This window comes from Schistocerca cancellata, chromosome 6 (genome assembly GCF_023864275.1).
Source record: "Schistocerca cancellata isolate TAMUIC-IGC-003103 chromosome 6, iqSchCanc2.1, whole genome shotgun sequence".
In the NCBI taxonomy this organism is placed as follows: domain Eukaryota; kingdom Metazoa; phylum Arthropoda; class Insecta; order Orthoptera; family Acrididae; genus Schistocerca; species Schistocerca cancellata.
In genome coordinates this window covers 75736087-75763362 of record NC_064631.1, presented here as the reverse complement: position 1 = coordinate 75763362, position 27276 = coordinate 75736087, and the positions used below count along the sequence as shown (strand labels likewise).

General features: G+C 39.2%; 1 protein-coding gene across 1 annotated transcript in view; it reads left to right on the top strand.

Annotated features, from left to right (window-relative positions):
* The window catches only part of LOC126088579 (trehalase-like), a 306521-nt gene that overhangs the window by 232711 nt on the left and 46534 nt on the right, over positions 1-27276 (top strand). The gene's annotated exons all lie outside the window — the stretch shown is intronic.

Genomic DNA, 27276 nt, shown 5'->3' with positions numbered 1-27276 from the left:
CAACTAAAGTATCAGTTAAGAGTGGAATGATGACTGGTACATGGGAATCCCTGTTTAACTACTTTTTGAAAATACCACTGAAAATGAAATTTGCTAACAACTGAATCCAAGACAAGCACATAACATCTAACTCACTCATACCAATAATATGTGATAAGCTAAATAACTTTTCATCTTCTTCGTGTTTGCATGTTATTTCAGTAAGTACACTAATCTTATTTTGCATTTAGCACTGTCTTTACATTTACTTCAACAATAATTTTCTGATTGTTTGTAACAATATACTGTTGAAAAGTTCAAAATCAATAAGAGGTAATAGGAAAATAACACAATGACAGGCTTAAGGATAACAAAAACGCCAGCGGCATTAAATTGACCTTTTCATTACTTTAATCCAATTTCAGTTCTCAATATAAGTTCTTTTTACCTCAATATGTAGCCTACACTTTATGCAGTGTTTTAAAATAATTGAAGCCATAATCTTTTTTTAAAAAAAATCTTTAGACTCTTCCTCAGTTTCCTTCAGCCACTCTTCCTTAATTTGAAATGAATTTCTCCCTCCAAGCCTTTTCTTTAAGTTTTTGAAGAGAAATTGTGTTCATGGATATACATTTTTCTTACCAACTTTTCTATCAAATCTATATCAAATATAATCAATAAAGAAACTTAAAAGTGTTCAAAGAGAACTTTTCCCCTACACACATTCCGTATTTACCCGAATCTAACCCCACTCGAATCTAAGCCGCACCTGAAAAATGAGACTCGAAACAAAGGAAAAAAAAGATTTCCCAAATCTAAGCCGCACCTGAAATTTGAGACTCGAAATTCAAGGGGAGAGAAAAGTTTTAGGCCGCACCTCCAAATCGAAACAAAGTTGGTCCATTGTAATATGAGACACAATTTAGGTCGAACGAATGACGATACAGCTACAGTAGTTTGGTTCGAGTCGTAAGCTTTACCAGGTAGCCATTGCTATGCGTCAGGCGCTCCGTCCGTATTTATACGGGTACCCTTCCTTTTTCACGTGCTTCGTCTGGTTTGAATCGATTGCTTATTTTGTTTGATCTGATAAGTGCCGTCTTCTCTGTTATAGGTGTTTACGTCACTCTAACCTGAAAATGCATCACTGTACTGTGTCATGCATTGTTTGTCGCATTCTGATAGTGCGTGTTTACGGCCTGTCGCCGTTCACGGCATGGCTTGCTTTTGTGCACACTACCGCCGCTTACAACTAAAAAGAGGCGAATCGTCTCATTAGTGAAGCAATGTCAAGAGACTGCTATTTGTTGTTACTTACACTGCTGCTTTCTTTGAGAATGATCAACAAGAACCAAATAATAGGCTGTGTATGATAGAACATGTTCTGAACGAGAGTTAGGCGAAAATTTTTCTCCGTTTGAAAATCTTTGCGGCCGCTTCTTTAGTACATCAAATTCTGCACAGAAATTAGAGTCATCTTAGATTTAAAAATCTAGTCAGTTGCCGTGGTTCATTTCTGACTGTATCACTATTAGGCTAAGAATAATACGAATATAAACATGACACGATAAGTGTGTTCTTCCGCGTTTGCTGTTGTCTCACTCTAGTTTCGTAGTTTATTAGGCAGACAGGATTTAAATGAGATAGCAACAAACACGGAAGAACACATGGCAAAATGTTTATATTCGTATTATTCTTATTGTGAATGGTGAAGAGAATACTGCTTGTGATTCACATTTCATCAGGTTACTATTAGCAACCATCTCTTCTCACAGGTAGGAAAAAATTCAGAACGTAGAGTTGGCCATAATGAAAAACATCCCAAACAGTCTTGCCAGTCGGATTTTCGTAGTACATTGAAATTCTAATACATGCGAAGATGAACAATACGGAATTTGTATTTACTTCGTTGGATAATGTATGAAAATGCAGTGGTCGAAACTCGGGGCGGAGAAAAAAAAGCTCGTCTTCCACCTTTTTTTAAATTTATTTACTGGCGCAGAGGTTTTAGCGCCAGTATTTATCTTTGTGCCTACAAAGCATGTCTGTGTAGCGCTACATATATTAGACGGCAGAAGTTAGTTGTGGCGGCACCTACCAACATTTTTCAGAACTTCCGCTTGCTTTGCACTCGATTCTAAGCCGCAGGCGGTTTTTTGGATTACAAAACCCGGAAAAAAAGTGCGGCTTAGATTCGAGTAAATACGGTAGTCAGTGTGTACACTACAAACAACTACCATGATTTTCCAGTTCATGGAACAGTTTCTGATTACACCAGATAGCATATTCTTGAGAGCAAATGCAGAACAGTGCTTGATGCTTTCTCTTTGATTGGCAGTAATGCAGCAACTTCACATTTCATTCAGTTAGCTGGATTTTACACGAAAATAACAAAATATGGAAAATAATGAAGAAACAGACTGTTGCACACTGGGTTGAACAAAAAAGCAGAAATGTCAACAGGCAAATGTAAATAAAAATTTGTGCAAAGCATACAACAATTGCAATTAGCAAAGGGCCTTGCCAAGTACCAAAGAAAATTCTGGTCCTTTGTAAAATCATTACGTGGGTTGCATGCTTCTATTTGGTCACATGTTGACCAGTCTGCTGCACCAATAGAAGCAGCACAAAAGATAAGCTGAAGTTTTAAATCTTCTAGTTTTAAAAAATCATTCATCCATGAGAATTGTACAGACATACCATTGTTTGACCACTGCACAGATGCCGATATGGAGGACATAGAAACTGGCATCCTGATGCTGTGATGCAATTCAGAGTTGAAAACAAATAATTTACCAGGTCGAGATGGAATATAAATATGGTTTTACAAAGAGTACTTTTCAGCACTGGCCTCTTACTTAGCCTGTCACGAGACTAGTATCACTAGCTCAATTAGCACGGGTGCACAGGGCAGTTTTAAAATTACTATGAAAACTTATGGCATACTGTACATACTACGTATATATGCACACCTGTACGGCTGCACTGTTCTGGCCGTGTGCACAATCTCGGGATTGTTTGACAGGTAGGCTGGGTCGAGGTGCTGTGGGAGAGGGAGAAAAGAGGCAAGGAGAGGGAGGAAAGGGAGGAGAAAGGTCGGCAGTGGCTCAGAGGGAGACAGTAGGTGTACAAAATTGGAATGTGGGAAGAAGATGCAGCATGTGCACATGATAGGAATGAGACACAAGCACCCAAACTGCCAAGTTCTTGCACTATACTTTATTGTCACCAGCCTACATAGGGAGAAATGATCATCATAATAAAATAAGAGAAATTAGAGTTCACATGGAGACAGTTAAGAGTGGAATACTAGAGAAATAGACTGAAAGGTGCTCGACGAACCCTCGCCGGGCACACAAGTGAGTATTATGGTCACATAGATGACGCCAGGAGGATGTGCTACAGTGACAACTTCCATGTACTTCCTTCAGAAAAACTTGTGCTGGGAGGCTGGCTCCAGATGTCACAGGTTGTGAAGCAGTCACTGAAATTGAACATGTTATGCTCATGAGCGTGTCTCACTACTGGATACTCAACTTCACTCCTGGCCACAGTTTGACAATGGCCTTTCATTTGGGTGAACAGCCGGTTGGTGGTCATGCCCATGTTAAATGCTGAGCAGAAATTTCAAGTCATCTGCCTGCTTTCCCAGGTGGCCCTGCCCCTTATGAAGAAGGATAAAAAATGGTTCAAATGGCTCTCAGCACTATGGGACTTAACATCTGAGGTCATCAGTCCCCTAGAACTTAGAACTACGTAAACCTAACTAACTTAAGGACATCACACACATCCATGCCCAAGGCAGGACTTGAACCTTCGACCGTAGCAGCAGCGTGGTTCCGGGCTGAAACGCCTAGAACCGCTCGGCCGCGAGACAGGACAAGCCCAAGATTAGACTAGAGTAGTACTTGCTGGGAGGGTGAATCGGGCAGTTTTTGTGTCTGTATCTTCCACAGTGATATCACCCACGAGGCAAGCGGTTTGGTCATAAGCATGGACCAGGATATTGTGTTGGTTGGGTGCACAGCAGAATACCACTTTAGGAGGGTTTTAGAATTGTGGGTAGGATGTCCCTCTTTGCCAAGTTCTACGAAAGATAGCTGAAGTTCTGGCAAAGAACAATTATTCCATACCTCCAGCCTGGGATGATAATGGGTAATGAGGGAGATGCTCCTTTGCAGTTGGCTCTTTACCATGGTGTGAGGATTATCAACGTATGAGGATACTACATGGGAAATCTGTTTGTGGACTGCATTTCAGAGGTAGTGCCCTTCACCCATTCCACCCAACACCCTGTCTACTGGTGATGTGCAGCACTTTTAGTCCAGTAGGCACAGTACAGCTGTAATGGTGTGTGTGTGTGTGTGTGTGTGTGTGTGCGTGCACGCACATGCGCATGCGGGGATGCATGCCCATGTGCGTGCATCCATGCAATCTAGCAAAAAAAAAAAAAAAAAAAAAAAAAAAAGGATTCATCCAAAACCTTGGAAATTTTTCATTGTTGTTTGTGCATTTGTTGATGACTCAGTGTCTCTACTACCTGGTGAGTTATCTCTGATACTAAATTATTTAGTTTTAAAAATACATGTACTTTCATGTATCATCACACTACACTTATGTTATGACCACACAATGGTTAACGTGAGCACAGGACTATGGAAATGTTACAAAGATCTTATGATAAAATATACAACAGACTTACAGAGAAGGTGCATAAACTGTCCACTGTGGTGCAGAAGTAGTGTCTTTGCCTACTAATCAAAACATCCTTGATCTAAGATTCAAACCTATCCATTGCTTAAATTCTGACCAAAAATTATCAACAAATATGACAGAAAATATCTGTTATAAGGAGTCATCCTCATTCTACTGACAACCTTATCAAAGATGGTGGATGAGCAGACAGAGATTCAGGGCACTCTCTTGCACTCAGTGTGGGAAAATGCCCCAAATGCTGGAACACTCAGCAATGACGATTGGCATGAGGGTGCAAAAGACAATGAAAACCTCTGCATTGAAGACAAACAATATAGATCCACAGGATATGTGGCCTGTGAGTGCAAAGATGTCATGATCTGTTGATTGGGAAAAGGTTCTGGATTAGTTCCCCGTTTTGATATCTGAGAGGGGACTCCTGCGAAGGAGATGACCACAAGAAAAAAAACTAAAAAGTAACATTCTAAAAGTCAGACATGGGATGTCAGAAGTCTGAATGTCACACACAAGTTCAAAAATCTGAAAAGGGAAATGCAATTGCTCAGTCTAGATATAGTGGTGGTCAATAAAGTGAAATAGAAAGAAGATAAGGATATATATTCAGATGATTTATGTTAATATCAACAGCAGCATAAAGTGCTGTAATGGCTGTAGGGTTCATCATGAGTAGGAATATAGGGTAGTATATTTGTTTTGATTGTTTATGTGGCAAGTACCATCCACCTGGTTTTTCAAAGAGAAGTGAGGACACATAACAGTGACTGGAAGAGCCGTTGTAAAGTGACCAGGAGTAACATTTTAGTTGTTTACTATCCCAAAAGTTTTGATAAATTTATTTGCCTGCCTCTTTATCATTCCTTATTGATTTAATTACCTTATTAACCTTCCTATCCATATCAATTGAGTTATGAGAAAATGCAAATGAGAAGAATTACATCCAGTAGATTTCCTCGAGATTCGAATCTGGGTTCTCTGCGTCCCAGCCAGCTACCTTGGTCATTGCACGATATTTTTTTTAATCTCATTTTGTTCGTAATTTCGTTGTATTTGCTCAGGGTGGACGTCCAATTATGCTTGTTAAAGTTCATCGTTCATCCATTAACACAGTTTTTTGTTACAGAGGGCAGCTAACCCTCTGACCAAACATGCTGAGCTGCCATGCCGGGACCACTATCGGCGCTCTCGGTGAAAAGCGTTTACCATGTGGGTACATAAGGGGCAGTTGTAAAAGTTTCTTTCCTCGATTTCTGGAAAAGTATGCATTTTTGGACCCTATACCTCATCATGAAAAATGCTCTATTTACTATCATCTATCGATCCCGCCAATTTTGAATCGATTGCTTGTCATGACCTTTAGGGGTGATTTTCTCAAAAACAGGAGGGTGTTGACCTAAAAATCTCAGAGTTCTTCGTTTTAGGTTGTACACAAGTGACCTGCTAAATTTGAGCTGAATCGGTTGGCTGTGTCGGAGGCCTTCCCCTTGTGAGTAGGTATCTTATTTTAAGAGATGAGTGTTATTGTTTTACATGGGCGATCAATGACTCTACACTTATGCTTCTTGGTCACTAGTCTTCTTTAATCCAAAAGTATTTACATTCTACAACAAGTTTCCTACAATGTTTATGCATGACTCAATATATTTCATATAAATGAAGAAAAGGATTTTAGTAAGCATCTCAGGGTTGAAGCTCTTCTATTTGTGTTTTCTACGAAATAGATTTCTTTTTGGAGGGAGTCCACCTTGAGCGACACAATTTTATCTTTTCTTCTATTTCCCAGACAAATTTCACTGAAGTTTCAGCATCATTGATCAGCCTTTGCATCTTCAGTGGGCTTTTCTTTCTTGTTACCACATGCTGTGGTTTTCCTAGTTTTTTTATTGCACTTATTTTCTTTGGCAGTTTGTTGTTTTATCTGGTTCCTGGTTGTAAACAGACACAGCAAAAGTCACACAGTGCAGGTTTTCACAGTGAAGATAATGGGGACATCAGAAAAAAATGACAAACTGTGAAAGAAAACAGGTTCAATTAAAAAAAAAAAAAAAAAAAAAAAAAAAAAAAAAAAAAAAAAAAAACACAGGAAAAGCACGGCACTTGGTAACAAGAAAGAAACGAAAAGCCTGCTGATAATACTGAAACTTTAGTGATAGATGTGGGAAATAGAAGGAAATATAAAATTGTGTTTTGCTCAAGGCGGATACCCTCCAAAAACAAACTAGGACTTTCGTACTTTACCTGAGATAGTGTCAACTATATGAGAGGTTTTGTTTTTGAGGGAGTTAATTATATTTTTAATTTCTTTGACAGAGCTTGGAATAATTGTAATTTGCCTGGGTCTATGAGACATTGCTTCTTGCATATATCTACTGTCACCTCCGTATTTGTTAGTTACTAATTGAGGACTTCACGGGATGTGGGGCCGTGATGTTATCCTTGCACCTGGGTATGATTACCCACTAACCCAGTCACATTGAGGAGGTAGATAATGGATGAAATGTGAATGAAGGGTAGCAGTTTCAAGGGCAGAGGAAAAAAGTGCAATGGCAAGTGCCAAGAGAAAAAAATCTCTGTGATAGTCTGGTTAGGTAGTAAGAGCAGTAGCAGTTTCTTGCTATCTGCAACAGATCATGCAAGGGTAGGTTGGTTGTTAAGTTTTGGGTATCGCACAAAGCTCAGTACTGTTGTCACAGCTTAGGTCATCATAAAGAGTGTCACTCCTTTTGAGGAGAGGTACTGCTGGGCCAAGTCTCCTTGGCCAGCTGCAGCATCTGCATCTGTAACATACCAAGATAATTGTATAACTGGTCGATTGGTCATAAACTAATCACTATGTAATGGTTTTGAATGGGTTTGTTTGTGTTTAGTGTGCAATATGGCTTCCCTGGATTGCCAGCTGGTCGACTAGTTTACACCTGGTCATGCCAGTTAATTTTACAGTGCTGGAGGCGTTCACCAGTATTTGTCATTTTTGTGTGTTGGTGTTACCCATAGGAGGTTAATTGTCCCTAAGTAGTGGTGTTTTTGGGTAGTTGTGTTTCCACCTATGGTTGTGATAGTAATAACCCATGTTAAGGATGAAAGGATTGTTAGAGTGGCTTGTTTTCTTGTACAGTCATGTGGCAAGTTTTCTGAATACCTCTGTGCGAGACTCAAGGCAGTATTCTCTCTGAGGTACTTCAAGAAAGTGGTTATTAAATAACTTGACTACTTGATTGTTATTATTTATTGGTTTGCCATTTCCTTTAACAACAAATTCCTCACATTCCTTAACTGATTTTCCAGTTTCCCTTTGAACTACTGCCAAAATGGATTTAATTTTCTTATATACATTGCTGATTTCAGACATTATATAGAGATTTTTTAAGTTTCCTTAAGAGCGCACAGCATTTCTTGTTTCTTAGTTCTCTGTCTGTCCTAACCATTTCAAAGATTTTTGTTTTCTCTGCATATTGCATTTAGATTCCTTTTGTAATCCAGAGCATGTTTGATGTTTCCCTTTGTACTGTACTTCATTGATTTATGGGAAACAAGCTTTTAAAAATCATTAATTACTCAACCTGTTTGCCATAGCACCACTTCACTGTAACCAAATAATTTTAATACAGCTAGTTGTGCACTAGTATATCGTGAACAGAAAATAAGTTATAAGGTGGAAGAACTACAGTGATAGTACAGACTAGGCTTACTACCTTAGAGTAGTAGCCTTAAAATGGTATTATAACCAACTTCAACTTATTGTAATCATCTGATGATGAGCTATTAAGATGTTACATAGTAACTTATCAAAAGGCCTGGAGAAACACTTATCAGAACCAAAATACATTAACCATCCATCAGTGGACAAATACAAAATCATGGAGCATTTGATAATTAGAATAACTGTACAAATAGAATTTCAGAAATATAACCAGAAAACCAAAAACTTACTTTAGACTGATTCTTAATTGACACTTAATATAAATAATGTGTGAAATGTGAAAATTCTGCTCAACATTATAACAGCAGAATAAACTTACTGATAAATTTTTTGATTTTTGTATATCTAAAAGCTCAGTAATGGGGATACAAATTAGCTGCCATGAGAAGGTGTATGTGTAAGCATGTGAATGTTTCAGATCAGAAAATAGTGACCTCTGATGGTCCATGGTAACATAAAGAGATCTGATGAGAAAAGAGCAGCCAACGATGTTCTAGATCAACAGAAGAGTAGCTGCAGGAAAATTGTGACTTCCAACATGTAAACAGAGCAGAAATTTTGACTCCCCACAAAAGAACTGAATGCTCACGGCTGCATCACCTGCAGGTGGAGGGTTAATGAAGGACTTCCTCAGGGTAGAATATTACAACCCATACTGTTCCTTATATACACCAATAGCTTTTCAAACCGTGTAAACAATGGGTAGAAATTTGTCTTTCCTAATGATGGCACTATGTAGTCATTGAGAAAACAAGATAATTCTGTGCAGGAAAGAAAATGAACTCCTTGAGGAAGTTTACAATTGGTCAATATGTAATAAAGTTACACAGACATCCAAATGCACACCCCCATGGCCACAGGAAGACAGCGTGGCATATCCCGTAATATGTAATCAGCCTTACTTCTCCATCTGTCCTCACTATTTAAAACAATTTTGTTTTCCTTGCATATCACATTTGATTCCTTTTGTGATCTATTTATTTATTTATTTATTTATATAATAGAGGGAAACATTCCACGTGGGAAAAATATATTTAATATATTTAATAATTTTTAAATATATTTATTTATTTATTTATTTATTTAGTCCTTCAAATCCTATATGTATAGAATATATACAAGGATATTGGACATGGTTAGGTATTTACAAGATAAAATACAGTTTGTATTGCAATCCTAAGGACTAGAAGTAATTTAGCACAGATTCATAAATACAACAAACATTACAGGCAACATACAAAGTAGAATATTAATAATGCATCTTTATTTTTGTTGTTTGGCTTTTATATATTCTGTCAGACTGTAAAAGCAATGATCAATTAAATATGCCTTTACTTCAGCCTTAAAACTACAGAGTTTACCTATTGATTTAATATATTTAGGTAGATTATTGAAAATCTTTATCCCAGTATGCAGTGTGCCTTTTTGCCATAATGATGTTCTCACCTGTTTTATATGGTCAGATTTTTGCCTTGTGTTGTGTGCATGTATATCTTTATTTTTTAATAAGATATCTGGGTGTCTATTGATATATTGTTTGATGAAAACTGATGTTTCGTAGATAAAAATGCAAGGAAGAGGAAGAACTGACAGTTTTTTGAATATGGGTCTGCATGATTTCATATTGTTTACCCCTTCAATAATTCTTAGTATTCTCTTTTGCATCCTGAAAAGTTTAATATTTGTTGTTTTATTGCCCCAGAAGATTATGCCATATTTAATTACAGAATGCACATAGGAGTAGTATACATTTAACAGGCTGGCTTTGCTGCAACAAGTTTTTAAGATCCGTATCATGTAACAGGTTTTGCTTAGTTTTCTTTGCAAATATTCAATGTGTACCTCCCATTTTGTGTTGTTCTGGAGCCAGAGTCCCAGAAATTTAGTGCTGTCAACACTTTCAAGAACTCTGTCCCTAAGTTCTATTTCTATGTTTGGGTGGTGTCTTCCTTTTACATTATAGAAGTTCAGTGCTACTGTCCTTTCTTTGTTTATAATTAGCTTGTTGTAGCTGAACCACTGTTCTACACTGTTCATTGTTTGGATAGCGGAGTCTTTTAGTTTTTCTTCTGTTTTACCACTAATAAGGAAGCTTGTATCGTCTGCAAATTGGAGGGTAGTTTGGCAATACTTGTTGTACATAAGATCATTGACATAGAGGAGAAACAGAATGGGTCCTAATACTGATCCTTGAGGGACACCATATTTCACATTTTCATATCCTAAATAGTAGTAGCTGATTTTGTTATGGTCAGTATATTGCATTTCAACCACCTGTTTGCGACCACATAGATATGTCTTGAGCCACTCATTGGATATACCTCTAATTCCTAATTGGTCAAGCTTCTGCAGTAGGGCATTATGGTCAATGACATCAAAAGCTTTAGATAAATCAAGACATATGCCTGTCACAAACTCACTTGCATCCAGTTTAGTATAGATTTCATTAAAAAATTCAAATATTGCACTTTCAGTTGAATAGCCTTTCCTGAAGCCATGCTGTGAAGGAGAGAGAGAATTTTATTTTTATTTAAGAAATCAGACAATCTCTTATAAAAAAAAACTTTTCTAAAATTTTTGAAAATACAGACAGTAGGGCTATTGGTCTATAATTTGAAACACATTTTGGATTTCCTTTTTTGAACAGTGGTTTCAGCTTTGCTGTTTTCAAGCATGAAGGGAAGGTTCCTGATACCAGTGAGCTGTTGCACAAATGTGTCAAGGGTTCAGCTAAGGCAATACAGCATTTTTTAATTATTGGATCTGGTATTCCATCAATTCCACATGAGTACCCAGTTTTCAAGGTTTTTATAACTGATAAAATTTCTTCAGAATTTGTGGGTGAAAGGACCAAAGATGTAGACACATTTCTCATACTATTGCATGATGGAGGTGATATTTTGTTGTGATCTTCCAGTCCACTCACTAACTGTTCACTTATGTTTGCAAAATATTTGTTGAACGTCCCTGCAATTTCTGTTGGGCAAGAAATCATTTGTCCTTCATAACATAAGTTCATATTTTTATATTGTTTAGTTTCACTTGTTGTTTGATTTTTTATAACTTCCCATATAGCTTTAGATTTGCTTTTTGAATTTTCAATGTATTTGTCATTTGCCATTGTTTTAGCTTTCCTTACAACATTTTTGAGGATCCTCTTGTAATTCTTCAGGTACAAATGAAATTCATGAGGCATGTTGTGTGTCTTTGCTATATCATGTAATCTTCTTTTCTCTGCACAAGATATTCTAATACCTGTTGTAATCCATTTTTTTCTTTTTGAAGTTAGGTTGACATTTTTGCTTTTTAATGGAAATGCAGCTTCAAAGTATGACATGAAGATTTCCATGAATTTTTCAAACTTTTTGTTAGTATTTTCACAAGTATACACTTCATACCAAGTTTCTTCACTTAGTCTCTGTACAAAAAGGTTTATTTGTTTGTTAGTGAATTTCCTTGCATCTTTTACAAGTTCCTCTTTGTCAGTTGTTTCACTTGGGGTGCGCAAAGCAATAAACTGTGCACAGTGATCACTGAAGCCAGTATTAAGATTTCCAGCACAGAAATTGTGATTTACATTTGTGTTTATTAATATCTGATCAATTGTTGAGCTATTTGTTGGTGTAACTCTTGTAGGAGAGTCTATGGTAGCTTTTATGTTATATGTTTCCAGTAGGGTCATCAAGCTTCGCTGGTCTTTTGAGATTTCTTGAAAATCAGTATTAAAATCTCCACATATGATCACTGTTTTGTTGAAGTTTTTTATAGTATTTAAAGCTGCTTCTAGTTGATGACAGAAATCATTTAAGTTCCCATCAGGGCTCCTATATACACAGATGATTATTAATTTTAATGCAGAGAGTTCAACTGTGGATACTTCAAAAACTTACTCTTCAGCTAAGAGTTCAATGGGTTTTATGTTACAATAATCAATGCCACTTTTAACAGATATACATAACCCTCCATGACTGGATGTAATTCTAGAAAATGATGATGAAAGATTGAAGTCTACAAGTTTTGTGACTGACATTGCATCTTTAGGCAGCCAGTGTTCAGTTATACACATCACAGAAACGTGCATAAAATTTCAACTTCACTTAATTTGTTTAGCAATGATTGGACATTTTGATGAATCAGCATGAAATTAAAGGATTTGTTAGGCTTTGGCATATTGTTACACTTTGGTATATTTAATTGATCACTTACCTTTACCTTGTCAATAAAAAATCATTCAGGTGTGCTGAAAGTACTGCTTTTCTTTTCCTTACTGCACCTATACTTCTATTATCATCTGCAGCAGAATTTTCTTCTGTGTCTGGCTCCCCTGGTAGTTGTTAAGCTGCTGCTCCTACTGTTGATAATATTGCTGCTGGTGTTAAAGCTGGTCTGCAATTGGTAGAGCTGTTACTGCATTCATTGTTGTTGCTGTGCCTGAATATTGGAGGCACCTAGTTCCTTCTTTTCTTGTTGATGTTGGTGAGTGAGGTCTTGCTGGTGTTGTTTCCTTCAAATATTTGGGGGGCCAATCCAGGATGATTTTGCTTTTGAGTGTTTGATGCCTCTTGATGATAATTTCTTCAATTTTTCCAACGAGCAGTTTTTTCCCATGTTGTTAACGTGCAATCCATGTAATGTGTGGAATCTGCGCCCAATATTGTTAACATTTACGAGTTCTACATTTCTGAAATGTTTGCAAAGTATTGAAATTTGCTGGTTAGCATTGATTATTTCTTTATTTACGCATGACCAAGACGGTAAGGTATGCCGATGTGGAATGTTCAGCACTAAAACATTTGTGTGTGCCAACTGTCCTAAGCACCTTTCTAGTTCTTGTTTTGCTTTGTGGGTTTCGTTTTTGTATACGTCATTTGACCCACCAATTAGCACAACAAAGTCTTCAGAGGATAAGTCAGCAACGTCTGTGGATCGTACTTGATTGCAAACTTCTGACATAGAAGCACCGGGCTTTATGTAAGCGATTGTTTGTAAACTGGACTGACCGTTCAGAAGGCGAGCAAATCCACGACCATGACTGTCTGCCATCAAAACTACTTTCCTTCATTTAGGTTTCTCTGCATGTTTAGAAGGCTCTCCGTCATTATGGCCAAACAATTTAGTATCAGCGCTGGACAAATACTTGATATTTGGGTCACGCAAGGGTACAGGTCTTTCAGTTTCATTTCCTTCCATAACAGTAGTTGAGTTGTTAGGCATTCTTTTGGATGTATCACTCTGCATATTTGTAGTTTCATATTCAGCTCGGAAGTTAGTTTTATCACATGCACAATGTTTCTTATCTTGCACGGTTGATTGCACATTTAAGCTGCTTGTAAATGCGATATTAGGCTCATACAATAATCTTCGTTGAGAATGAGGCACTTTGTTTTTCACTTTGCCTGGAATTTCGTGGTTACTGTGAGGCAACTTTGATGTAGGTTCACACTTTCCGGACATAAGTTTTTTTTAGTTGCTCATCAGAGTATTAATGGTTAGTTGCAGACTACTTACACAATCATTTAACTTTCTGATTTCATCACTACACATGCTGTTTTTATCGGTGTAATTTTCACTTTTTTTTGCCTGAACACTATGCATATCAACACTAGCCGCAATCTCACTGCAGCTATGGGAGTGTGCATTTGGGTGTCTGTCTGGTTGTGTCTGTGAATGTGCATGCTCTGGCTATACAAAAAAATAAATAAATAAATAAATAAATAAAAAATAAAAAAAACGTGCTCAAAAGCTAGTATAAATGTGGTTTTCTGTCACCTATTTCTATGCTCCACACACCAATCCACTATAAGTGAGTGGTTGCCTTTCCTATGTCTTGTGTACAGCTCTATCCAGAAATTTCTGTTATCGTTATGTCATAAAGTTACAATGAGCATGAGAAAACAAATGTCATGAATTTAAGTTGGAACAGGGAAAATTACACCATTAAATTATCTGTAGTGATACCAGTACAGACTGTGTAACACACACTCATTTTCTAAAAATGAGCATCGATTTTCAGCTGAAGCAAACAACAAAATATACTGGCAAACAGACTGTTATCAGCATGCCTTTAGAGTTCAATGAGCCGCGTGTAACAGCCAGTGTCTTTTAGTTAGTACTGTTCATGAGTACAGTCAATTCTTAGCTATTGCAGTCTCTTCTGGGGACCAAATGCACAAAATATGAGCACTGTTTTTAAACTACACCAAACAGCCATAAGAATAATGACAAAAAAACAGCATTTGTGCTCATTGTAAATATCTTATTTATTTATTATTTAAAACAAATTTAATTCAGGCATCTTCCTATTAGATGTAGAACCTAAAAGCAAGCAGTTTCCATAAGCAGATAATGAATGTCATAGAAAGATCAGCAGCATTTTCTATCAGGGCATGTGTGCAAAAGATCCAAGAAACTAGCCAGCTATACAACTCACTAGCAACAGTTCTGAAATTTGAACAGTTTCCAACAAAACATAAACATAGATAATTTTAGATAACATGTTTTGGAGATCTGATGGCAATTTACTATAAATTATCTATTAATAAAACAGTCAAGATGGCAAAAGTCATTTACTTAAAATAAATTAAATAAATGTTTACAGTGATCTTGACTCTTTTATTAACTGACTTACATAGATAGTGGAACAAAATGTGTGATAAAGCAATAGGGAATTGAATCAAAGCATGGAATCAATGGACTGGACATAGAACTGCGGAAAGATGGGAGTCTTTTCCTAGATGATACCAGCTAACTACTTTCAAGTTCTACCCAACTGTGATTAACCAAAAGGAACTCAAAAAACTCTCACCAAATTCAAATTCAGAGCTCCTGACAACATAAGAGATGCCATCATATCACTTAAAAATAACAAAGTGTGTGCTGCTGAGATGGGGAAATCAAGAGGTGATGAACTCTGAAAGAGAAAATGAACACCATCAAAAGTATAAACATCGGAAACTGTAAATGCAGAACCACTGTTAAATATTTAGCCTTTGCTGATGACTTTGCAGTAATGAGTAAGATTAAAGAAGAAACTAAATCCCATGTAGAAGAATTATGCAAGACAGTGGTAATGGCATGCCTCCAGGTAGCTTATGAAGAAAGCCATTTCATGGAAAACTGCCATCACAGCTGGACAGCAGCACCAACTTAGAGTCACAACACTTCAAAATACATCCAGAGCTGCACTGAACCACTATAATGAAAAAGTAATGTCGCATTATGTAAAACTGCAAGATCACAAGGCAGTTATTTTACTGGAAGCCTTATTCACATCAGAGACCATGGCTGTTGTTAGAAGACACTATAAAGTTTCAGGAATATAGAAACAAGAGTGTAAAATTCTTAAGAAATTATATTGCACTACACAAGACACTGGAATTTGGAAGAGGAGAACATTGGACCTCTACATGCAAACTAACATCATGCGCAAAAGATGCTTTAAACGCTATGGCAATATTTATACAAGGGGTAACAATAAACTCCCAAAAAACTACTCACCATTAATTCACAGAAGGTCAAAATTAGCTGATTAGAAGAAACTAGGAAAGAATTTACAAAAGATGAACATCACACAAGAAAACATAATAAATCATCTAACATTTCTAACACTAGCAACAAATCACCTGTTCATGTGTAATCTCCAAAATAAGACTGGATGGTCAGCAGAATCGAAGAAAAAACATAATTGATCAATAAAAAAAGATTAGGAGGGTAAGAATGCTGAAATCATAAACCATACTATCAAGTTTAAACACTCTCATTCAGTGAGCAGACTTAATTGTTCAAAAGACTTATTTATTAATGAAGTGGTGGATGACATTTTCATGCACAGATTTAGTTACCTTTGTAGAAATCCTATTTTTCAAAAATATTTTCTATGTTTGTGGTTAAAATATTTCTGAACGTTGTGAGACATCAACTTCTGACAAACTTCAACGAGATTCGCCCTCTTGAATTTTACATATTTCGTAGTTCAGACTTCACAATGGTCCCAATGACAGGATTTACTTTTATATCTTCAAATTAAACTACTGGTTTGCATTTGTTTTGCTGTTACCTTGATATTCTTAAATATAATTTTATGATTGTTAACATATTCAATAAAACATATTTCAGTGTACTCTTATATCTTTATCTACATCTGCACTCTGCAAACCACCGTTAAATGCATGGCACAGAGCACATCCCATTGTACATTATGAGGGTTTCTTCCCATTCCATTCATACATGGAGTGTGGGAGGAATATTGTGTAAATGCCTCTGTGCATGCTGTAATTAATCTAATCTTGTTCTCGTGATCCCTATGTGAGCAGTAAGCAGGAGGTTGTAGCATATTAACGTGAATCAACATGTATTGTTATTAGTTATGCATAATGTGCATAACATTTTGTTGTAAATTGACATTTGTGATTTACAGTTATTGTAGTGCGACTTGTTATTGTGTTATCTTTAGTTTTCCCTTCCAACAGGTGTTTGTATTAATTGCATTTATCATACTTTAACACAATTTTTAAGCTTATCAATGGGCATAACCTCAAGAACAATTTAGGACACAGTACCTTCCATCCTAGATTTTTGTGTTGGCTTAATCTAAACATCTTCTGTGAATGTTAATCAGTTCAATTATTAAGGGGCACTAGCAATACTTGTGGCTTAAAGTATCTAAAAACTAAAAGAAAATTAGTAAACTTAGTCCAAAGTTACTTGTTTACTGTTCTCTAAAACATTGCACTAGCCAAACTGCAGCCACGCTGCACATAATGTTCTCAGATAGGGGACGAGTTAGTTGATGTTTGTAAGTGGCTGGAAACTGCCCTGACTAGTGTTAAGTGATCGGCAGCTGCCATGAATGGATGTGTTAGGAGGGCTACTGAGAGTCACGTACCAGAGATATCATAGGTACCTAAAGTACTATACTCTCCTGTGGATCCTGTCTTTTCTACAGGAAATATGATATCTATCATTATCATAGTGGCATGTCAGTAGCAGTACTAGGCACCCTGTCCCTGTATAGAGGAAAGAGGGACCAAGTAGAGCTCAGGGTGTTAAACTCCCCTCCCCCCAACTTACAAGTTTGAAGTGCTATCTTCCACTTAAATGTGAGCTAAGCCAGTGTGACTCACAAAATGCTGTGCCACATGCTTGCCCAGCTGCTGTGCGATGCAAGAATGGATCTCAGTGGGGGCCATACTAAACAGCCTATGGTGGAAGTAGAAGATGGTCCCCTAGAAAAAGATGTGAAGCCATCTCTCACCTCGGTGATGACAGAGATGGTGGACAAGGAAAAGGAAACGCAGCAGGCAAAAGCTTCTCAGCAGTCTGGAACGGTTACTGTGAAGTTTCCGAAGCAGCGCGTTCGCACACTGAAGCTGTCGGAAATTACAAAGCCTCTCACGACCGAGACCCATGGAAACATGATGCGGGCTGCCATGAAGCGCATTCTGAAGGCGGAACGTGCTGCAGCTGTGGGCGGAGTTATGCCTGTCCGAAGCAAAATAATCTCTACACTTGCTGTGACTTTCAATACTGATGTTAGAGATGTTGTACTGGAATTCCTCCTCGAAGACATCAGAGGTAGGAAAGACCTTGCATTTGCGTGGCTTTATGAAGAGTACAGCTTCATGCAGGGCTTTAGCTACCTGCCACCATTTATGAAACGTGAGGAGACACCCGAGTATCGGTACGACAAGCTTTTGTGTTCTCTGGTGAAGTCACTTGGTGATCACCCAGGCCAGGAAAGCAAAGATGGCTCATTGTTATTCTGGCTGTTCCTCGAGGCTCCACTGGTGACGGATGAGGCAGTGGACATTCTGCGGAGGATCTGCGGCGACCGGAGCCACGCCGCAACCAGCATCTCCCTGCTCCAGGAGCTGGTCGTGCGACAGCCTCCGAGGAAAATTGTCTTCCTGAATGCTCTCCTGATGCACACAACCCACGAGGTGCCAGAGGTTCGAACGAGGGCTCTGTATGCCGTTACACAGCTCTACGAGCCTGGGGAACTGCGATCAATCATCGAGGAGTACACACTGCTGTACTTGAGCTTCCTCCGCCTGCCGTGCTCACCTGATGTGCTGTTCGGACCGGACCGCAGCCGCCAGAAGTCGACAATACCTGTAATAGAGTGCCGAAGTACGATCAGTGAAGTTCAGTGACTCCCTGGAGCGAGGAGGCCGTGCGTGCCTGCCTGTACCTGTACCTCGCACTGCTGCTGCTGAGGAGATGATTCACGAACTGGCCAGCGTGTACGTGCAGACGGCAGCGGACATAAAGCGAACCATCCTGCGCCTGCTGGAACAGCCGGTCAGAGGGATGGGCATGGACTCCCCGCAGCTGCTCCGGCTGGTGGAGGACTGCCCCAAGGGCGCCGAGATGCTTGTCACCCGCGTCATCCACATCCTCACCGAAAAGACACCGCCAAGTGCAGAGCTGGTGGCTCATGTTCGAGAACTGTACCACACCCGCATGTCAGATGTGATATTCCTGATTCCTGTTCTGAATGGTCTCAGCAAGAAGGAAATGATTGCTGCTCTGCCCAAGCTCATCAAGCTCAACCCTGTTGTTGTCAAGGAGGTTTTCAACAGGTTGCTCGGCACACATATGGACATACGGAATCGCCTAGTTACATGTCACCACTTACACCAGCTGAATTGCTCATAGCTCTGCACAGAATAGATCCTTCAAAGCGTGAACTAAAGACTGTGATAAAGGCTAGGCTACGAGTTTGGTAATGGGAGGAAGAATGGAGGATAAAGAGGAAAAGGAAGACTGGAGGATAAGGAGGGTGACTGAGGCCTGAGTACAGTAGAAGCTTCAGATGGATGTAGCTTGCAGTACTTGTGCAGTGCTATACTGCCTTGAACAGAATCGACTATTTTCGAGAGCTGCATCAAAGCAGTCTTCAGGCCACCTCCCAGCGCTTTTGTTTGGTAAGTCTCATCTTCTTTGTTTTTAGATATATTTTTCCCACGTGGAATGTTTCCCTCTATTATAAACATTAATGGGAGTTATCCTTGCAAGACAACCTCCACTGCATAACACTCCTGGTCTCAATCTCTGTTATCACTCAGTCCCCACACCCTCCAACAAACAGTTTCACCTTCTTATGTCATATTAAGTCCTCCCAATTCACACACAACACCTCCACCATGCACCAATCTCCACTGGCTACTACACCCATGCATCACATGCCTAGCCTGGAATAGGAAGGAACACCAGGTGAACTCTGTATGTATACCTGGAGTCTTATTCAGCATGATGAAGAGGCTGTTACAGCAGGCTGAGAGAAGAGGGTGCAACCAACTGCAGATTGTGGAAAGGAAAAACCCTTTATGGAACAGGCAGCAAGGAATAGGAAGGAACACCAGGTGAACTCTGTATGTATACCTGGAGTCTTATTCAGCATGATGAAGAGGCTGTTACAGCAGGCTGAGAGAAGAGGGTGCAACCAACTGCAGATTGTGGACAATGTTGTAACAAACAATGTCAGTCGACTGTGATCTGAGGTCATACTTAGGCCATTTCAGTGACTCGCAGAGAATGTTAATGAGACCTGCCTTGCTCACTGTTTCAACAAAGTGTACAGTTTGGAGCATTATCCCTGGAACAGATCATGGCCCCCTTTTGGCCTGTGCACTTGCCATCCCTTCCTTCCTTGCCATCAAACCAGATAACTCCCTCCAAGCCACTAGCTACCCACCCCCAACCTCTCTTCCTGCCTCCCACCTCCCTCTCCTCAACACATGTGTTGACACTGTTGTAGTTCTTGTTGCCACTGTTGTCCAATATTAATTGCATAGTTGTATGAAGGAATTTTTGTGTCAACAATGCTGGTCATGTTTCAGTGTTAAATCAGTTACACTGATAAAATTCGATGTAAATATTTAATGTAAATAACAGCTGTTGCGAAACCTGCTGTGTCCTACATGAAGGAGAGCAAAACATGAAATGGTAGGGGTCTATTAACTGTTGCCAGTTGAACATAAAGAAAGTAATGATACCCTTTATGGAATTGGCAGCAAGGCCCCTTTTTCTAAGTCGATAGACACACAAACAAACACAAACATACACACAAAATTCAAGCTTTCGCAACAAACAGTTGCTTCATCAGGAAAGAGGGAAGGAGAGGGAAAGACGAAAGGACGTGGGTTTTAAGGGAGAGGGTAAGGAGTCATTCCAATCCCGGGAGCGGAAAGACTTACCTTAGGGGGAAAAAGGACAGGTATACATTACGGGACCCGGTGACATAGACCAAGGGTAACACGGCACTGTAATTGGAAACAATAAATCACTTGGAAAGCTCAACGAGTCTTAATACAGTGCCTTCTACCTCTTCCCACTACATTTGGTGGTAGAAATTCCCACTACAATACTGGTACATTAATGACCTTGCTGATTACATTACGGGTAACCTCAGATTTTTCACAGATGATGCTCTTTCCATAATGAAATGCTGTCTGAAAAAATATGTACAAATATTCAGTTATTTCTTGGTAAGACTGCCACGAGACACAAGGGGGATTGGTCAACTCATACCTGCATGCAACAATCTGTAGGGCTATACAGTGGAAAGCAGAGTACAAATGTAGATGTGAAAGTAATGTTGTTGTTGTGGCTGAACAGAAACTTTCACGGTTCTGTGACAAGCTAAGCTGTGACTTCCTAGGGCTGTGCCATAGGAATGAGAACTGAATGACCCCATAAATTGGTCATGTGTGCACCACATATCAAAAGCTGCTATCCAGGTAGCTGTTTGCATGTGGAGTGCACAAGAGGGATTCTTAGATTAGACAACTCACCACCCGGTCCGGATAACGGTCATTGTAAGAGAACAGGAAGTATCCGGTGTAAGATCCAAAAAAAGTCCTCCTCTGCCAAAGGCAGAAGTATTGAAATCCTAGTGGTTAACTGTTGAAGCATTCACAACAAAGTGCCAAGGTTTGAAGTGCTCCTAAAAAGCAGAGAAGTCCACATAGGTACAGAAAGCTGGTTAAGTGTGCATCAAAGGACAAACTACTGCAAAATGGAAGTGGTGTGTTTATAGCAGTAGATAAGCAACTCAAATTCACCAGGATAGAAACTGAAGCAGCAAACAAGACTGTCTGGGCAAGACTAACCATCAAAGGTATGAATAAATGTATAATTGGGTTTTTCAACTGGTAACCACATTCACCTTCAGATGTGACCGAATGCTTTAGAGCAAACATCCGTAGTAATGATGTTATCACTTGAAGCTACATTAATCATTTAACAAGTGGCTGAAATAAATACAGTTTTGTAAGTCATGGTCATGACAAGACATTTTGTGAAACATTATTAAATGCTTTTTCTGAAAACAGGATGGCAAAATAGTGAAAGAACTGGAAGTGAAGTGCAGCAAAGCTAATGCAGTGAGTGCTCAGCTACGATCTACTCTCTTCTGCAAGAAGGAAGTCAGTACCGAGACTAAGTTATCTGTGCACCGTTCACTCTTTCGACCAACTTTGTTGTATGGGAGCGAAAGCTGGGTGGATTCAGGTTACCTTACCAACAAGGTTGAGGTTACGGATATGAAAGTAGCTAGGATGATTGCAGGTACTAGTAGATGGGAACAATGGCAGGAGGAGGGTGTCCACAATGAGGAAATCAAAGAAAAGCTGGGAATGAACTCTATAGATGTAGCAGGCAGGGCGAACAGGCTTAGATGGTGGGGTCATGTTACATGCATGGGAAAAGCAAGGTTACCCAAGAGACTCATGGGTTCAGCAGTAGAGGGCAGGAGGAGTTGGGGCAGACCAAGGAGAAGGTACCTGGATTCGGTTAAGAATGATTTTGAAGTAATAGGTTTAACTGACAAGAACTGAAATTGAGGATAACAAAGCAAATGTTGAACTCTGTTTTCAAATGTTCCTCTACAAGGAAAAATCCAGAGACTTTGTTCCAATTTAGTTCTTGCACCATTGCACAGATGAGAGATATACATATTAGTGTCAGTAGTAGCTAATTAATACTTGAAATCACAAAAACTGAGCAAAGCTCCAAGGCCTAATGGAATCCCTATAAGATTCTATACTGAATTTGTAGCTGAGTTACCCCCCTCTCTTAATAATAACATATCATAGACCCCTCAATAAAAAAACTGTGTGCAGCAGATGGAATAAATCACAGGTCACACTCATCTACAAGAAAGGGATCAACAGTGATACATATACTACCACCCAAAATCTGTGACAGTGTTGAATCTTAGGATATATTTTGAGTTCAAATGAGATGAGACATCTCAAACAGAATGACCTCCTCCTCCGTGCCAACCACCATAGATTCCAAAAATATGGATCACATGAAACTCAAATTACACTTTTCTTATGTAACACACAGGAAGCCACGGATCAAGGAAGTCAGATAAATACAATATTGCCTTTACAAATGTCTGCTTGTGTCTGTGTATGTGCGGATGGATATGTGTGTGTGTGCGCGCGAGTGCAGTAATGCTGAGGACACCACTTCGCTGTCTGCGAACAGCTTGGCGGGGAATAGCTGCCTCAGTGACCCATGCACGCACTGTGTGTCAGCCTTATACACCAGCAGAGTTGTGGCATCATTAGGATGCCAGCAGTCGACTCAGCAGTCTGCGTCCCTGTGACTCAGCACCGCTTGGTGTGAGCTGCAGGTGGCCAGCTGCGTGCTTCTCACCGGCGTGGCTGAGATGGCGGTGACAACAAGCACCCGCGATCTGGCATCCGAATCTGTGGCCCTCACCTCGGGATGCCTCTGGCACGCGTTGGAAGCCAGGATGTGTGCCTGTGGTAGTGAGCCATGGAGTGGCCCGCTGCTGGCTGGCTACGGACCCCGCGTCAGCCACAGAGGGTCGAACCAGCGACCCGCATTGGACTGGAAAGCTGGCACCCTATCTGCTGCTGCATGTAGCTGGTGGTGTGACACCCTCCGCCTTCCAGGAGAGCTGCCACACTTGAATGAATCTCGTTAGAAACCTGCACCTATTTATATGTGGCTGTGCGCCTCTGTTTTGCCATATGCGCCGCTTTGCGTCACGTACTCATAACATGGTAGGTTGGCCAGTGGGCCCCTTCTGCCTGTGATCTGCGACATGCAAAACTGCTACGTATACTCTTTCAGCAATTTGATGGCCCTGTGGTTTAACATCAGAAGAGGCACCAATGTTAGCACTGAATAGGGGATCATGGAGGAATTTTATAAGGGGGGCTATGCTCCAGACTGAACGCTGAAAGGCATAATCAGTCTTAAATGATGATGATGATGATGATGATGCTTAGGACAAATAGTTCAGGAACTCACTCATGATTGAAATATATTAGACCTAATGGCAACAAGTAGACCCCATTTCTTTGAGATGTTCATACCGAAATTGGTATCAGCGACAATGAGGCACTTTTAACGATGATTTCTAAAGTAAAAAAATAAAAAAAAACAACAAAATCAAGTTCATTTGTTCAACAAAGTAGATAAATAGGCAGTAGTATCACGTTTCAATGAGGAACTTGAAACATTTAGCTCTTGAAAGGATCATCCAGAAGATCTATGGCTCACATTGAAAAGAACAACTGATTATGCACTTGGCAGATACGTACTAAGTAAGACATATCATGACTTAGTTGGGGGAGTTGGGGGGGGGGGGGCACTACCTTCCAAGGTATACAGTCACAGTAAAACAATACTTGTAAAGAAACAGCAGCTTCCCCATACTTGTAAAAAAACAGCAGCTTCCCGATAATACCTGTAAAACAAAGCATAGAGCTACAGGAGGGGGGGGGGGGGGGGGGGGGAAGATGCTGACACAAAACTTAAAGAAATTCTGGTTACACGTAAAGAATGTTAGTCATGCCAATGTTACGGCCCATACACTGGTTGTTGAAGTGGCCTCTATTCTACTTCGCAACTGTTGGTATGCGTAACTCACTGCACTCCAGCCCCCACCTGGCTGTAACTTGTGCTCAGAATATTGCACAAAACTAATTTTCCCTATCATAAACAGTGGTGCCACTACAGTATGACCAGCAAGAGTCCCAACACATTTTGCTGGGGCACAAATGAAGTCACTTCTACATCTGTCAATGACTCTCCATCAGAGATATCGTGCTGCGTCCTCCCTACAAAGAAATCCTCAGTTCACTCACAAATTTCACTCCATACCCCACACAATTGTACTTTTGATAATAAGTGTAGATGTGGTACTGAGTCAAATAGTTTTTGGAAGTCAAGCTGATACATAAGGCAACTATGAAATATAAAAAGAAGTTACTGATAATGTTATATGATAAAGTCTGTGCTTGGCTGTAGTAACTAAAAATACATGGCATTCTAATTTCTTTCACACTAGTTGTCAATATTTGTGGTCCACCAAATCTGAGTTTTACATCGATTTCCACCAGAATACACAAAAAAATCTGTTTATTCTGGTGGAAATCAATGTAAAAACTAGTAAGTAGCATCAACACACATCATATTGTGCACAAAGGGTATCAGCCCATCAGGTTTATTCCCCCTCCAGAACAGGATTATGTTGATTACAGGTATATGATTTGAAACAATATTGGATAGTTTCTTTGAATGTCTACACCTACATCTATACTCTGCAAACCACCATGAGGTGCATGGCAGAGGGTTTGTCCCATTGTACCAGTTATTAGGGTTCCTTCATGTTTCATTCACATATGGAGCACAGGAAGAAAGATTGTTTGAATACCTCTGCACGTACAGTAATTATTCTGATCTTATCCTCACAATCCCTATGTGAGCAATATGTACGGAGTTGTTGTATATCCCTCGAGTAAGCATTTAAAGCTGGTTATTGAAACTGTGTTAACAGATTTTATCAAGATAGTTTGTGTCTGTCTTCAAAAGTCTGCCAGTTCAGTTCCTTCAGTATCTCTGTGACATTCTCCACGGATTAAACAAACATATGACCATTCATGCTGTCCTTCTCTGTAGACAGTAAATATCCCCTGCTAGTCCTATCTGGTACAGGTCCCACACACTTGATCAATATTCTAGGATGGGTCACAAGTGTGATTTGTAAGCAATCTCTTTAACATACTGATGGCACTTCCCCATTATTCTACCAATAATCCGAAGTCTACCACCTGCTTTACCTATGACTGAACCTATATGATCATTCCATTTCAGATCCCTACAAAGTGATACACCCAGGTATCTGCAAGAGTTGGCTGATTCCAACAGTGACTCACTGATGTTATAGTCAAGACATACTACGTATTTTTGTTTTGTGAAGTGCACACTTTCACATTTCTGAACGTTTAGAGCAAGTTACCAATCTCTGCACAACACTGAAATCTTATCAAGATCTGACTGAATATTTATGCAGCTTCTCACTGATAGTATTTGATTACAAATAACTGCATTATCTGCAGGAAACCTGATTTGACTATTAATATTGTCTGCAAGGTTGTTAATGTGGTGGACATTCTGAGAGAACTAAGACGCTTTTTTCCTTAATTTTGGCCAAGCTACTCAGCTGTGTTTAGGCCCTTTCAGTAAGGGCCAATTTAAATAAGAAGAATGGTGAGAATGGTGCACTATCTGCAACTTTAGAATTCTTGCAATACACATTCTAACAACAACAAACTACTTTGGTGTTAATGATGCTTTTATAAGTAGTATGGGTACATTATCCAGTAACTCTCAGTAAATGTGTAAAATTATACAAAAAGGTAATGGACAGAGTAACTTACAAGAGGCATCTATATCAGTGCTCTTACAACATAGTCACAACCAAGCTTCTAAAAGAGGATACAAGCAAGCTAGGTTGTTTCCTCCTTTACCAGCACTACAGGCAGTCACATATAACATACCTTTTTATAACTTCAGAAACAGAACAAAAAATATGAACAGTACGTGTAGTAGGTTTTATGTCTATGATGTTTATACAAACGTATCCCTCTGTTAGATAACAGGCTGTGACAGTTCTGTGCAAAAGTTTAGGGGATTTGTGTTCCTTTACACTACAGTATAAAAGTACACTTATTTGTCAACTGGCTAGAACTGCTGTTAAGGCAAAGCCTCTAACCGGTACGTTTGATGTGGTCTATCAATAATATTATGGTGTCAGCCATAAATAACTGGTGTTCTGTTAATTTACTTCGTACATCTAGCTAAGGGCATCTGTTTTACGTTTGATTAATTTGTAATTCCTACAGTCAATGATTTTAAAATACATCGTAATCAGTGGTAATAATTATTGCTTCGTTAATGAAAAACTCGTAACTTAACAGCAGCATTACGGTAGTTTTCGAGGGGAAAGGTTGGAAGTGAAACTGAGTGTAAGGTTAATACACTAAATTGGATACCGGTAGAGAGTTCTACACAGCAGCAGCTAACACGACGATTATCTTGTCTGTCATAGATGCTCGCAGCAGCATTAACTTCACATCATCGCAGCAATCCCTGTCAGATCCAATATTAACATCGGGAATAGCGAGCTATTGCATTTCAACCTAATGACCCTCATCTATTACTTACAAAAAGCGCGGTGCCTTAGTACATTAAACCAGATTCTTTGTTTAAAAATAAGAAATAATAAACAGTGACCTGACATGTTTACCTGTGCGAGACACGTAAATTGCTCAGTACAACTCCCACGGACTAATTTTTATGGCGTTACGGCAAAAAACAGGTTATTTCATTGGGTAAACATGTTTGGCTACTGAATTACTGCACACTGATTGTCTGTACTTGTAACAGTGTAACAGCGTACTGCACCAGAAGAAAAAAAACTGTAAAAGTAAGTTTAGTTTGATATAACAAGTAATATAAATTATAGAGTGCAGCAATCAGTCGTCCTTTTTTTTTAGACTTTATTATGCAAATCCAGATTTCGACTAGTAGCTAGCCATTCTCAATGCACTATTTTC